Here is a 15290-nt window from a genome sequence, read left to right as displayed (position 1 = left end):
CACTAGAACTAATTAATTTAGCATTTTGAGTGTTTAAACGAATTTTTGACATTTTTGTACTTCATGCATCGATGCACTTAACAGTGCATCGATGCATTCCTTTGAATGTGCATCGATACACTATGAAGGTGCACCGATGCACGCCTTGAATGTGCATCGATGTACAGGCCATGCATCAATGCATCTGTCGGGTTTTGGGGTTTAAAAGGTTTATTTTCTTATTTGTTTCAACCTAAAACTAAAACATCACATTCCTCTCAAATCCAAAATTTTCAAGGTAATATTTCAAAACCTTTGTTTTATTGATTTTTGAACTTAGAACTAGTTTTGATTAGTTCTAGGATGAACATATATCGGGCATTGATTGTTGATGATTACAAACTAGATTTTGCAACTAATTTCATCAAAAACTCATAAATTTTCAATGAATTTTTGAATTTTTGAAATTAAAAAAACAAAAATCTAAATTTAATTTTTAAATTGATGTTTTTGATTCAATTATGTTGTTTTCATGAAAAACTATACATATTATAATTTTCAAACATTGTCTTCTAATAGTTTTTCAAAACTATGCCCATTAGGATTCGGTTTAGAGAACCTTGAATTATTGCTGACTCAATTGAGTTTGGGATTGATTAAATTGCATACATGTGTTTTTCAAATTACAGGTTATATTCTTATTCTGATTCCTTAACCATGTCAAATCCAAAATGCCCTAGGACTTCATCGAGTCGTTCAAACCACCCTCCTAACCCTATTCCTCTTCCACCTAATAGCCTTATAGGACTCTGTTTCAATATGCCTGAACGTCGTAGAGACGACTTGTATCATAGGTACATAAATTCTTTCCAATTATAGAATCCGGGAAGAGCGTATTTTCTCTTCAAGCCATGATTGATATGACTTCGAATACCTTTCGATTCTAAAAACATGGAAGTTTGATAAAATGTTTCACTTAAAACCTATCGTTTATCATCAATTAGTCTGCATTTTCTACTCTAATGCGGTATGCATTCAAAACCAGACTCAATGTGGAACTATATCAATTAGATCCTACATTTTAGGACAATATATTAATATTGACCCCGAGACCATAGCTTCACATTTTGGGCTAGATGACGATGGTTTTATACAATGAGAAATAAACTTTGGAATATCCCTATGTTCCAAATGCTAGTGTTAGTACTCTTCGATCTCATCACGATCGTCTTCTTCATTTGATGATCTCTTGGTGGTTTAGACCATCCGGAGGTAGGTACTTCACTCTTCGTATTAGGGATTTGTGGTGGTTGCACTGTCTCAAGAATAAGAACAAATAAATTTGCCACACATTATATTTAGTGAGCTAGTAGACATCATAAACATTATTCCTTCAAAACATGTCGAAACATTAGTTTATGGATGTCTTCTCAGTAACCTTTTTATCAAACTCGGCCTAAACGTCTCTCTTGACAATCTCATTCCTCTCAAAAACCAAATCAATCTCACCTCGTTGAAGAAAGCTGATGGAAACAGGACTAGGAAACTGGTCTATGGGTCTTTCGACCTTCTAAGCAAACTCCGGAGCTAGTTCTTCTCGAGCTGCTCCTATCTCCTTTCGTACTCCACCGGCACGGCTGCAGATGATTATCCCGAGCTTCAAGGATTATTTCAAGACATTGACGATCCTGACAATGCACCGGCACCACAAGAGGATCATGTACCATATTTTCGTTTGTTTTTGGAAACATATGATCTACGATTTACTACCATCGAATCCCATTTGACTACAAACAACCAAGCCGTGAATCATCGCTTAGACGCTTTGGAAGCTCAACAAATGGAGTTTCAACGGCAGATGCTTGCACGTATAGATGCTCATTCTCTTGAGATGCAAGCACGATTTCCTCCTTCCCCCGATCCTTCTATGGACGAGTAGACCTTGTTTTGTTTTGGATCATCTTTGAACTTTATTGTTAAACATTTTGAATGTGTTGGGATGTTTTCTTGGATTGTTAAATGTTTGAATTTGTTGGTTGTTGGATGTTTGAACTTATTTGATGCTTTATGGATTTGAACTTAATATATTTGGTTGGTTGAATTTATTCTTATTTTTGCATCATTTACATATTAATTGCATTATGACCAATTATGTCATTTCACATTTGATATGAATATTGATTATGAAAACTAATGGCTAACCTTTCTCTTGATCTTTGATCTTAGCAGTTTAAGCTATATATATAATCAATTGGCTATGTTTTCAAAAGCATGTTTAAAACGTTTTAAAGTCTTTTGATTTAACAAAAAGGGGAGAAGTGTAAAAGTGTTAAAGGGAGAAACGATAGAGTAAGGGGAAGTATTTTTCAAACTTGATTCAAAATTTATTTTCAAAGAAAATCTTAAAATTACTCAAATGTTTTGTTATATCAAAAGGGGGAGATTGTTGAAAATATTTTGATGTTCGATATAAAAAATTAAGTATAAATGAATTTTAAGATTTTACAAATGATTTCTAAGTATATTAGATTTATTTACTCAAATATCAAATATTACTCCAAGTCTTTCAAGATCAATTTCAAACCTTACTAAATGTGTAAAATTGTGTTTATATACTTAAACTATTTTTTAAACAATTTTCACAGTATTTGAACCAAAATCAAGCCTAAAATCAATTTTTCAAAGTGATGCACCGATGCACCAATCCATGCATTGATGCACCAATGATAAATTAAACATCAAATGCATTTTATGCATCGATGCACCAATGAATAAATTGAACATCAAATGCATTTTATGCATCGATGCATATACCATGCATCGATGCACTCAGTACATTTGATGCATCGATGCACAAAGTCATGCATCGATGCACTCATGCTATTTTGAAACATCGAATGAATTTTATGCATCGATGCACTAAGGGTCCAACGGTCAAAATATTTGAATTTTACACTTGATGCACCGATGCACTTGTGCATGCATCGATGCACTGACGCTCCCAACTGATTTTATTAATTGTTTTCACACTTAAACGGCTCTATTGACTCCACTAAGTATCCCCAACGTTCATAATCAATTGAAGGAGTATTTAAACAAGTTCTGAAGCCATTGATCAATATGAAACAACAAGAAATTATTGAGAAACAAGAGAAAGCATCAAACACCAAATTTGTGCAAATCAAGCAAATTTTCATTCATATTCATTTGCTTTCAAGAACACAATTTGTGCTCAATTGTAATTATCTTTGAGTGTTTTTATTTTGTTCTAGAATTGTGCAAACATATTGCCTTGTGAGGTTTTTCTTTGTAAGCTTGGAAATTTGTGTATTTCTCTTTGAAAAAGAGTGTGCTCAAGAATTGGGGTATAATTCTTGAGGGAGTAAGGTTACTCTTATCTTCAAAAGAAAGAACAAATTAGTGAATTTGTTGGAAAATCCTTAGTGTGGATAACTAAGGTAGTAGACGTAGACTTTGGTTGAGAAAGTCGAACCACTCTAAATCGCTGTGCAACTTCTTTCATTTTCTGCAAAAGCTTCCACCAAAATTTTAATTGCCAATTCACTCCCCTCTAGGCCTATTCCATTGATCGATTAACTCAACATGATTCATCGGAAGTAATGTCACTGGCAGAATTGATGGAATGACGATAATACACTTAAAATGTAAGAAGGACTATCATGGCTATGATAATGAAGATGACATGAGAACTCAAATTTGATTCGCTTGAATCTTGGAATCACCGCTTAAATTCTTGATTTATTTGAAAACCCCTAAAAATAAACTTCTACATTTCAAAATTCTTAATATGACGATCCCCTATTTTTAATGATCATTTGAAGATTGGATTATTGGAAGTGCGACACGTCAATGAAGTATTTAAATGATGGATTATTCTCAAGTTTTGAAATAACTAATGTGTCTAGACCCTAAAATGACTAAATATCCCCGAATACTAAGATGACCTAAATACCTTTATGACTTGGATTAAGTGAATGTCGTTGGATAGACTATGGGAACATCGATGAACCTAAATGATGTACTGACTCTAAAGGTTATGGAGCTGACCCAAGTCATCGGACATTTTGGGATACTATTAAAACGTGGAAATGAAATAAATACCAACGGAATACCCATTTGTCTCCTCAAGAACTAATCAAGGATGATTTTGATATTGATCAGATCAGCTGGTGTAGTTAGTAATAAGAAGTGAATAATAGTGAAGTATCACGGTCCTATTGATGGACAAGTATCACATTATTGGGATCTGTAGTTCAATCGAACTCGAAATCCTGATAATTCAATATATAATCTTGAATACCACAAGTCATTTTTCAGAAAAATGCAAAGGAAATTCAATTAACTAGAAAAATATTTTACATTAACCAACTAATTTTCCTATAGCCAAACACTAAAAAATAAATAAAATATTTTTCAAAAAATATTTTACGTAAAACAAACAAACCCTTACATATTCCCTAAGTCCTAGATGCCATGCCAAACCAAAACCAACCTCGAGCGACAACTGATTAAAATCAAGAAAAGAAACATGTATGAATAAAGAAAATGAAACCCCCCAAATTACTTTGATTTTACAAAAACACCCATAATCATTATTTTATTTAAATTGAGGTATTAAATAAAAATTAAACTCTTTTACTCACGTGTCATGTATCAAAATTAATAAAATGATAACATAAGTAATCAAAGTTTAATAAACGATAACATAAGTGATCAAAATTTAATTTTTTAACTTAATGAGTAAATGTGTATAAATGTGAATGATAAGAGTCTATTCTAATCATTTTCCCAAAATATATATTTTATTAATATGAGATAAGAGAAATATAATATCTCTTCAAAAAAAACTTCAAACTATTTAATAGTGAATCTTCATATCTTTAACATTCAAGATGCTTAAATCCGAGACTCACAAAACAACTTAATATCATTTTAATATTAAATAATTTTAAAAATATAACGGTATATTTTTAATAATTTCAAAATAATATTAGAACCAAATATCGTTTTAATCTTAAATAATTTTTTAATAATTTAATTACTAAATTATTATTAATAAAAAAATAATAAATATAGAGAAAAAGAGAGTGGGGAGACTGAGTATCGCAGCAAAAACTGGAACCAACTTCCCCCATACCAGTCATGTGCTGAATTGAATGTCATTGTCTTCCAAATTTAGAAATTAATTATCCTCTTCCCTAAAAGCTCAAATATGTCCCCTCTCTTCCTCTGCTCTCAAATCCTTTTTCCTTTTCCAGTTTTACACCCGAGTTCCCCATGGTTACTACAGAACCCGACTGCAAGGAACCCCAGCCTTGCGATGTCTGCAATGCCCAAACCGCCCTTCTCTACTGCCGCGCCGACTCCGCCAAGCTCTGTTTGTTGTGCGACCACCACGTCCACTCCGCCAACCTCCTCTCCCTCAAGCACCTCCGCTCTCGGATCTGCGATAATTGTTACGCCGAACCCGTTTCCGTTCGTTGCGCTACTGATAATTTGGTGCTTTGTCAAGAGTGCGATCATGACGCCCACGGTACTTGCTCTCTCCGCCGCTCACGATCGCATCCCCGTCAATGGTTTTTCCGGTTGTCCCTCCGCTCTTGAGCTGGCTTACATATGGGCTTCGACCTCCAAGAGGATAAACCGCCGGATCAGATGTGGAATCAAGAGCCGACGGTACCGAGGAGCCGTGGTTTTACAAAACGAGCGAACGAGTTTTGATGAACCCCGAAGAGAAAACGGTGTTGAAGAAGAAGAATCACGGGAGTGGAAAGTACAAGCAGTTTCTGTATAACAGCTTGTAGAGTTAATGAAACGGAATTTGATGGGCGACGTTGTCGATGACGATGGCGTTGGAGGTGGAGAGATTGAGCATCTGGTGCAGAATGTGGAAGCGAACGGCAACGTTTTGGCTCCGCAACAACAAATGCAAACGCCGTTTACTTCGTTGCTGATGATGCAAACGCCGGAGAGCAATCACATTGTGGATGGAGTAGATGTGTTGTGGAATGGTAATCCAACTGATCAAACTCCTCAGCTACTTTAATTTTTTCATTCGAGCTATAGTAACAAGAGTATAATTAAAACTTTAACATAAAATCGATTCTATAAACTGTTACAGATATGGGATTTTGAGTCGGAGGAGCTGTGGGGTGATGAACCCCAATTTGAAGAAGATGGGTATGGTGGAAGCGATGCTGCTGTTTTCACGATCAAGAATTTCAATCAACTCATGGATGAGACGTCTTTGAGTGCAAAATTGCTGGGAGATACGTCCCACCTCAACTACACTCCTTCACAAGACGATATGGATTCAATCAATGTATTGTTCCTCAACCATTTCACTGTTATAACTTTTCTTATAAATATCCCTTTAGAACGAACACAGGATTCTATGTCAATGATACAAAATTTAGAAGTGTGAACTACAAAATTTTAAAGGATGCCAAATTAGACAATCAATGAAAACTAAAAAGAAAATGTCTATATTAGGTAAGAATTTAAAATTTTCAGCCAAGACCCCTAGATCCATTCATGTATCTCTTGCTATTTTTTTAATTATATTAAATTTTAGAGTTACGAAATTATAAAATTTAAGAGGATGCGAAATTAGATAATCAATAGAAAATACAAAGAAAATATATAACCGGTAAGAGAATTTCAATTTTTAGAAGGTGCGACCACACCCCTCAGTTCATCCCTTATTGGTGATTAGCTTTAGAGAGACATTGTTCGTTCTTTGATTTCGATTGTTTTGATATATATCTACAAGTTAATACTCTCTTTGGAATTTCAGATATTGAAATGGAAGCCATAATAAACTCCAAGTACTTGATTAATTGTATTGTTTGATGGGTTATTTGCACCATGTTCCCTTTGTTTGATATACATACAGGATGAGATCATAACAAATTACAACTTTGATTGGAAATTATTGTGACATATGACTCATCAATCTCTCTCTGTATTTGATAATGCAGATAAACTTGAATAATCCGAGTGCAAGTAAGGGAGCAACCCATCCGAGGGCAAAAACCTACCGATAGCAAGGCCGTCAACGGGACCGACTTTTGGTGGACGGATAGGTTATTGCAGTTACAACGATGTTGTGTTCATGGAACAACATTTCCAAGCAAGGGCAGGTGCACCTAGCAAGGCTGATCTTGAGTTGCTGGCGCACAACAGAGGCAATGCCATGCAACGATACAAGGAGAAGAAAACACGAAGGTTGGTTTTCCTGTTTGTTGTCGTCTAATATTCGGTTTTAGATTATTAAACATGCGCAGGTTCGATAAACACATACGGTATGAATCGAGGAAAGCCGATAGTAGGAAGCGAGTGAAAGGTCGATTTGTGAAGGCTTCTGAATCTCCTGATGGTTAAACATGGATTTGATTTTTCTTGTATATATTTCTTATGCTCCTCCACGGTAAATGCAATTTTTATCATTTCTTTATTTCTGCTTCCAAAAAATTTTGTCCGTCTCTCAATATTGCTTACGTAAATAGTATCCTCTCAAATTTTTAATGTAGTATAGACCAAGCACGTATTGAAAGGTGCATTACATCAACCGTGTTTTTCAAAAAAATGCGTCTGGTTAGGTTCACCTTTTGCTTACGTGGCACTTGAAGATTGATTGCAATGATGATAAAATTGAAAAAGAAATCAGAGAAAATTATGTAGTTTTTATCCACAGAAAAAGGAAGAAGAAGCACGTACCGTATGTATCGAAAACGGTTGTTAGCAAGTGCTGTGCGATGACATATAAGTCCTGTCAATAAATATATGTTAAAAGATTATATTTAATAAAAAAAATCAATATAAGATTTGATGACATGAACCCTCCATAAATGTTATAATTGCTATAATAATGATTTTATTATTTTAAATAAGCTATAATAATTGAAAAGGTTTCAAGTTAATTTCATCCTCCCTTTAAGATGATTTTGGTTCACGAATGTAAGAAAATCGGTAGGAATAAAAGAATATCGGAGAATATAATTACTAAAAATGTTGTATTTTGTATTTGATTGGTTTAACAGGAATGTAAGATTACAGTGTTTGGTTAAAGGAATAAAAGATTATTGGAATGTATATTTTATCAAATTATCTTTATTATATATATATTTTTTTAACAATTTAAATTTTACTATAATATTACTATAATTAATTTATATATTTTCTTTAAAAAAATTAAATTCATAAAATTTATATATATATTTTGTACAAAAGTGAAGATAAATGAGTTTAATGAAAGAGTAAAATTTTATTTTTAACTCCTGAACTTTATATAAAATTTTAAATTATACTCTTTTTGTAAATCTAAAATAGTTTAAGGTTAAATTTGTAATTTAACCTTCGTAAAATTTTTATTATTCAACGACAGATAAATGATATTTTTGGGGAAAAAAATTAAAGACATTTTAATACAAAACACCGGTAATCCAACAATACTTAAGGGAATGGGTAATCACATTCCTGATAATATACTCAAAAAAATACACTGTTGATAATAAAATATTACCAAGGAATAAGATTACCGGCCAACCAAACGGGAGAATGAGGATTCTATTCCCTCGGTAATCCCATATGCCGTGAACCAATCATCCCCTTAATGTTAGTAGCTCGTGTAAGACTACCAAAGTGCTACAATCTTAATGAAGTTTTAGAAAGCACAGAAACATACTCATAGATTTCATCAATAGCACTAATCGACACACACCGGAAAGGTAAGGTTTTTTGATGCATTGCCTTTGCCCTTTTTAACCTTACCCGGGCTGAGTTCAAATGTTTGAAGAGATCCAACAAGCTCGTCGGCATCTAAGTTGTTGGTCTCGTCTTCAATATTGATTCTAATCTGACTCGAATCTGGATCCAGACCCAAACATTTGGATCCGGGTCAATCACCCTCCCAAGTCAACTAGTTCAATTCTGCCTTTCATGCCTAAAAATTCAACCGGCCAAAATCTCTAAATATCCAGCTGGTTGGAATTCCTAAAAAATCAGCCACCATTATCCTTCACCAAACGGCAGGATTTTCCTCATTTTAAATCATACAGACTTCATTCCTAACCTATTTAAACCAAAGCAAGAGGATTTTCCTCTATTTGTCCAAGAATGCCAGTTTTCCACGTTTGGCAGAAAAAAACACAGCACACGTTCATAGGAAAACATTTAAGCTTTGCCCATTTCGATTAATACATGTTCATCCAAATCCAATGCTAATAAGTTCTCAGTTGACAAAACCTACCATTCGTAATTTGATATAACACCATATGGCTCCTGTTTCAAACCATTTCTCAACACAAAAATACTTGGTATAGTAAGTTGCACATGGTAAAAGAATTGAATTATCTATTAAGGCCTCGGACAAAATACAAAATTCCTCAAAAATGATGGAACACATGGCAACTATTTGACATTTCATGCCAACAGTTCATCAAAATATATAGACAAGTGACTAAAGTATGTAACAATGATATAGAAAGAATAAGCAGACAAAGAATATATGCACATATCTGGACCTGCATGTTACGATAACAACGATCATGGCCCCCGTGGGTCAGGAATGAAATCTGTAATTTGAATATAACACCATATGGCTCCTGTTTCAAACCATTTCTCACACAAAAATACTTGGTATAGTAAGTTGCACATGGTAAAAGAATTGAATTATCTATTAAGGCCTCGGACAAAATACAAAATCCTCAAAAATGATGGAAACATGGCAACATTTGACATTCATGCCAACAGTTCATCAAATATATAGACAAGTGACTAAAGTATGTAACAATGATATAGAAAGAAAGCAGACACAAGAAGATATGCACATATCTGGACCTGCATGTTACGATAACAACGATCATGGCCCCCGTGGGTCAGGAATGAAATCTGTACTAGAATTAGATATATAATCAATCAGTTCCTGCATCAATCACAAGCCAACAGTCGGAATAGATAAAAGAAGATATACATATATATATATATATAATTGATGCAGGAGCTTCAATCGTTTTGGCACAAGTTTTTCAAATGAATCACGTGAAACAAAAGGATTGTGTTTTGATTACCTATCAGTGTCTCCAAATTAGTTGATGGTGGCTGGATTCGTGATAAAGATATTGGTGTCAAAGGAGGCGAGGCAAGATCTTGAGACATCCTGAACTGGTAGCGGTTTCCGGAGGTTTGGGCACAGGTAGTGATAACTCTCTACAAAATGAGGGTATGGAGAAACTGCGAGTTACAACATCTGGAGGTTGTGGCAGCGGAGAGGCAGTTTTTGACACTGTAGAATTATTTGCAACAGGGAACATTGACCTCTAGGCATCAAAGGGCTGAATAACCAACCAAGCCGGAAGGTTGAAGACTTGGAAGCTGAAGTGGTTGGGGGTCTAGGAAGTTCATGAAGTTCATTAATTTTTGGTGTGGACACAAATGTGGGGAAGTATTTGGTGATGTTTTTGGAGATACTCCGTGCATGTGAGACATTGGAATTCTCAAAATTGGCCCAGAACAATCGAGGATGTTCCACTGAAACTGGTTTGTTAGGAGATTGTTTACTTCTCACTGGACCAGAGACGGCTTGTTTACTTTTCTTGGAATCAGATGCAGCAGTTGGACTAACTTGTGAAACTAAAAACTTATCAGCCAAAGGAGGGGGTAGTTGAGTGACGAAGCAGGATTATTGCTGTCTTTCAGTTCTACCTCTGCCTTTATAGCATCAGATCCAAAAATTTTACATCTCCTGAAATCCTCTCATATTTCTTAAGTTCAAGAGGAGATGAATACCACAAATTGTTCGAAGGCCCATTCAAACTGTCTTGAAAGATTGAGGAGCTGGGTTACCTAATCCAATAGAACCTTGCTAGCAACTGGTGTAGGTAATACATATGAAGCAGAACTTCTGTGCCGGTAATGGTTGAATTGTCACAGAGGACTCAGATTTATTCTCAGCAAAAGAGGGGCCGATTGGCTGATATTCCTTCTTCCCCTCCAAATGAAAAAGAATGACGATGGTTCTTTCTGGATTTTCCTGTAACATAAGGAACAGTAAATATACCAGCAATAAAGTAATGTTGTTGCTGCAAGGGGGGAATAAAATGCAAGTGAGGTTATAATGTTGCTTCCTTGGAAGTTACATACTTTTGTTTCGCTAACGTCAATGCATATAATCTCTTCCAATCAGATTCAGCAACTGGACTTGCATGGCTAATTTAGTCCAGTGAAGACTGATATGTAATAGTATGATTAGTTTCAAAATTGTTTAAGTGGCTTTACCCTACATCTTTTGTAGTATGGATTTCTTATGGTCTTTATATTAGAGTTTGGATGTTTTACCATGGTATCAAGTGCTAGTTCTATTATATTGTTCTTCCTGCCAACCCATGTGGGTAGGCGACACCCAGTAAGGTTACCCACCTATAGGCCTTGTGCGATGTATTGAGGGGAGTGTTAAGTGGTATTATCCCATGTGTTGAGTATTGGGTTTTTCTTGTGTTATATTAAAGTTGGAATTCTCAATCTACAGCCAACTAATTCTAGTTCTGGCTATTATCACGAGACATTACTTGACTGTTCTATATGAACATTTACACAATCAATTTGTAGTATGTGTAATATAACTAGTTCATTATCTTTGCAGCCTCCACCTTTACAACTTGGGGAAATGTAAGGCCTACTTCACCAACTGCAAAATCATAAGGAAATTATCGCCCAAGCAAAGTCACATGGAATCCATTTTAAAGTAATTCATTAGAGACACAAATAGATTAAATCCTATTTTCTCCATGTTCCTGTGCGAGGTGCATAGAACTTTTTTAAAACAATCAGAAGAATGAAATCCATTCTACAGAAACGCACATAGAATTAACAATTACATTTCGGCTCGGAAGAAGTTAGCTTTTCTTATCCACAGATAACATGTTCAATACTCACCTCCATGGAGTGCGTGAAGCAGGGATCATGTTCTGATCTTGATCATTTTGTCCATAGTCAAAGCTCAGCTCACCATAATCCTCATCATCATCAATATCGTAATCGTCATCATCATTTTATAAAATTCATTATAATCATAATCGTCCCCATCATCATCTTCAGTCCACTAAAGTGATAATCAATATCCTGCTGCTTGGTGATCTTCTGCACATGTGGCTCCACTTCTTCAAGAGACTTAAGGGCCTTCTTAAAAAAGTTCAGCTGCTTTCAAGTAAAAGGAAATAGATCTAACCAACAATAGAAGGAATAAGAAATTTCAATAAAGTAGGGAGGGAAAAGAAACCTGAGAAGCATGGTGCCGTGCTGCTTGTGTAAGAAGGCTTCTTGATTGTCCTTGCTTTAGAGATTTCAATCGGAAAACAAATAAAGTTGCCTCTTCATTATATTTATCATGTGCTACTTGTAACTGCTGCCTGGAAAAGTTCTCATCTTTCCGACCTTTTTGATTTTCCTTTTTCTTTGTGTTTCATTGCCATGTACTCGTACACATCTCTGTAGATAACAGACCAAATATCAGAAACCATTATCTTGAAAGATGAACTGTGTATTTGTTAAACAAATAAACAAACTTGGACCTTTTTTCATCACACTGCCTCTTCATCTCCTGTGCCACAGAGGTGGGAAAGTCAATATACATGATTTAAATATGCTTAACTGGTTCTATAGTACATAATGCAATACGTTTCGTAAGTAAAACAATGTGATTCAACATAAAAATTAAAACTTTGTTGATAATATTCTCATAAGAAACTGGCAATACATTAAAGCTTCTGAAGAAAAAAATTAACAAAGTCAGGGTATCAAAAAATCCCAAATAAATCATGTATCCAATGTTGGATTATGATCTCAACCCTTAAGTTGTTTGTATGTACTTAAGCCAATAATGATTCCAATATGAAGCAAGTTTTCAAGGGGTAGTCCTTTAGAACTCTTTGGATTTCATCCCAATGCTTTCATATGTTTTAAAGAAAACAGGAACAGGGAGTTGAGCTCGGGCATTTCTTATGAAAAAATTCACTTCATTGAAAGTAATAAATAAGCAGATATAACAATTACGATCAAATAATGGTGCACCACATTGACAATATAGAACTATTAAAAATAGCAAAATAAAATGCCAATATGAAGTTCTCGAGAACAAACCTCAACTACTCGAAGTTCATTAAGAAGAGACTCTGATGGGACTGTGATTGTCTTGGTTATATGAGACCGCTGAACGATGCAAAGTGACAATCCGTAGCACAGTTAAGAAGTAAGATGTAAGATTTAATGAGAGCTTCCAAATCATAACTAAAAAAAAAAAAGAAAGAGGACTCACATAGCTGTCAACAAATTTCTGGAGCTTGAACTGTTCTTTTCCAAGCATTAGTAATACTTTGCCTGCTCAGGAACAAAAGCAGCTTATTTTCAGACGTCCATTTCTGAAATGGTTTGCTATAACAGAGCATGGTTCTATTCAATAAAAAATGAAATGCATTCTATCTGGATGTATCCTAGCGGGTCAATCCTTTATATGCTGTCATCTTCCTAAACACGAGTGACTTAAGGTATTAACTATAAGGATGCAATGCAAATTTGGATATAAAAAGTGAATAAGCTAAGACTTTTACTTGATTCAATTAAAGGTCAAGAAGTACTTTAAAACTGGCAGTCTGTGGTGGAAAAACTTATTTACTGGCAAGGACCGCAAGGTAATGAGTTCAAATGTAAGGTCTTACACTGAAGGTCATGTTATTTATTCATGTTAATTGGTAATGGTATCACTGAGATCAAAAGTATCACAAAACATAACTCCTTACCACTTTTCATCATCATTTAATGCAGTTTTAGCAAGAAGACAAGTGCCCATATCCCTCAATGACTCTGAGAATTCTGAGAATAGCAAAGACATGCAAGTGTTAGTTGCCTATTTAGCGGTGAACTCTGAATACATATAAATATAAGAACTTGAAACTCACATATAAACCTTTCAAATATGAACCATATGAAACCTTAACTGATTTATACATAATGTATGTTTCATTCTCATGATCTATATATCACTAAAATCTAAATCCCATTTTTCAAATCCATATTTCAAACATAAGATAAATGACTGCCAGCAAAAAAAAAATCTTTTACTGAAAATTAACAAGAAATACAACAAATTGGCAAACGCAAGAAAACATGTGAATTAACTACCGTAAGCAATTTGCAGTTGCTGCAGCTGCAGCGAGTAAGCTGTCATAGCAATCCCTCATATCCTGCATATCCTGCAAATCATACAACACCATAGAAATCAGCTTTAACCCCAACTATACAATCACATCCTTCAATTCTATGAGTTCATCCCAATAAGAGAGAAAACCCTAATTGAAGGTTTGGAGAATTTAAAGAGACATGAAGATGAGAGACCCGGGAAGCTTGAGCGAGCTCGTCGAGTTGAGGCAAAGCTAAACTATCTGCTGCTCCTGGCTTCACCGTCGTGCTTGTGATGTGCTAAACCTCGCAGTCTAAATCTTCCCAAAGAAGTCTTCATTTCTTCTACCAAATTGCAGAACAAAAACACCCCCCAAACTCTCTTCTTTCTTCTTCTTCTTCTCTTTGTTAATGTATTTTTCTTTCAACTTTGCATTGCTTTCATTAATTGTAATGGAACTTATAAAAATCCAAATCGCCTACGTATGGTTGTACCCTGGAATCTGCTCTTTCTTGACTTCTTTTTTTCAATTATTAAAATATGTTATAAATACCAATATTTTATGAATATGAAAACCGATAAAAACAAAACAGGCAGTCAAAGGTCAATAATCCTTTTCTTTAATGAATCATAATGAGATTTGACTCCATTCTTTTTAATGTCAAAGCCTGGCCTGGATTGCTGTCATCCCTTTGGTATCTAATTAGTCACAATTCTAAATTTAAGTGATTAAATTGGAATTTCAATAATTTTAGAGGGGTAAAATCTTTTACAATACGGTGAAACTAATTTGATTATTTAAAGTGTTAAAAGATAAATTATTTTTAGACAGAGTGTTTGGCATAATATTATTTGAAATTAAACACCAAATCTAATAGAGTAATAAAGTAGAAAACGTTGTGTTTCATGTGTTTTTTTTTCAAAACGTCAAATAATTCGTACATTAAATTAAATAGTTGATAAATTACTCTGATATTATTATTGGGGTTCATTATTTTATTTTATTTTTCGATTAAGTTTTGATGGTTATAAAACATTATATGTTTTGAATACTCTTAATAATTTGATAGTGAATGTTACTTTAATCCAGTGACGGATCTATAAATTTAAGAATGGG

At 34.4% G+C, this 15290-nt stretch overlaps 2 pseudogenes; one reads left to right on the top strand and one right to left on the bottom strand.

Annotated features, from left to right (window-relative positions):
• The first annotated feature begins 5093 nt into the window (after window positions 1–5093).
• LOC120151451 lies at window positions 5094–7452 on the top strand (annotated as a pseudogene).
• A 2400-nt stretch (window positions 7453–9852) lies between these two features.
• LOC120151553 lies at window positions 9853–14695 on the bottom strand (annotated as a pseudogene).
• Between the last annotated feature and the right edge of the window lie 595 nt (window positions 14696–15290).

The sequence above is a fragment of the Hibiscus syriacus genome, unplaced genomic scaffold (genome assembly GCF_006381635.1).
Source record: "Hibiscus syriacus cultivar Baekdansim isolate YM2019G1 unplaced genomic scaffold, ASM638163v2 tig00111059_pilon, whole genome shotgun sequence".
In the NCBI taxonomy this organism is placed as follows: Eukaryota; Viridiplantae; Streptophyta; class Magnoliopsida; order Malvales; family Malvaceae; genus Hibiscus; species Hibiscus syriacus.
The sequence above is the reverse complement of the archived record's forward strand: the minus strand, read 5'-3'. Positions and strand labels throughout refer to the sequence as shown.